We start from the raw sequence: 219 nt of genomic DNA, 5'->3' as shown, positions 1-219 counted from the left end.
ACTATGATGTACAAAAGACCAGGGAGGACCAGACTATATACTGGAACTATCATGTAGAAAAGACCAGGGAGGACAGAAATATATACTGGAGTAATGTAGAAAAGACCAGACTATATACTGGAACTATCATGTAGAAAAGACCAGACTATATACTGGAACTATCATGTAGAAAAGACCAGACTATATACTGGAACTATCATGTAGAAAAGACCAGGGAGG

The sequence above is a fragment of the Oncorhynchus gorbuscha genome, unplaced genomic scaffold, assembly GCF_021184085.1.
Source record: "Oncorhynchus gorbuscha isolate QuinsamMale2020 ecotype Even-year unplaced genomic scaffold, OgorEven_v1.0 Un_scaffold_2455, whole genome shotgun sequence".
NCBI classification, from domain to species: Eukaryota; Metazoa; Chordata; class Actinopteri; order Salmoniformes; family Salmonidae; genus Oncorhynchus; species Oncorhynchus gorbuscha.
Note: the sequence above shows the minus strand (reverse complement) of the source record.